Source organism: Heptranchias perlo, unplaced genomic scaffold, assembly GCF_035084215.1.
Source record: "Heptranchias perlo isolate sHepPer1 unplaced genomic scaffold, sHepPer1.hap1 HAP1_SCAFFOLD_987, whole genome shotgun sequence".
Lineage (NCBI taxonomy): Eukaryota > Metazoa > Chordata > Chondrichthyes > Hexanchiformes > Hexanchidae > Heptranchias > Heptranchias perlo.
The window spans coordinates 29,947-30,629 of record NW_027140033.1 but is presented as its reverse complement, the minus strand read 5'-3'; positions in this window follow the sequence as shown (position 1 = coordinate 30,629).

Here is a 683-nt window from a genome sequence, read left to right as displayed (position 1 = left end):
TCTCCTCCCCTCTCTGTTTAATATCTCACTCTCTTTCCTCCCCTCTCTGTTTAATATCTCACTCTCTTTCCTCCCCTCTCTGTTTAATATCTCACTCTCTCTCCTCCCCTCTCTGTTTAATATCTCACTCTCTCTCCTCCCCTCTCTGTTTAATATATCACTCTCTTTCCTCCCCTCTCTGTTTAATATCTCACTCTCTCTCCTCCCCTCTCTGTTTAATATCTCACTCTGTCTCCTCCCCTCTCTGTTTAATATCTCACTCTCTCTCCTCCCCTCTCTGTTTAATATCTCACTCTCTCTCCTCCCCTCTCTGTTTAATATCTCACTCTCTCTCCTCCCCTCTCTGTTTAATATCTCACTCTCTCTCCTCCCCTCTCTGTTTAATATCTCACTCTCTCTCCTCCCCTCCCTGTTTAATATCTCACTCTCTCTCCTCCCCTCTCTGTTTAATATCTCACTCTCTCTCCTCCCCTCTCTGTTTAATATCTCACTCTCTCTCCTCCCCTCCCTGTTTAATATCTCACTCTCTCTCCTACCCTATCTGTTTTATATCTCACTCTCTCTCCTCCCCTCTCTGTTTAATATCTCACTCTCTTTCCTCCCCTCTCTGTTTAATATCTCACTCTCTCTCCTCCCCTCTCTGTTTAATATCTCACTCTCTCTCCTCCCCTCTCTGTTTAATA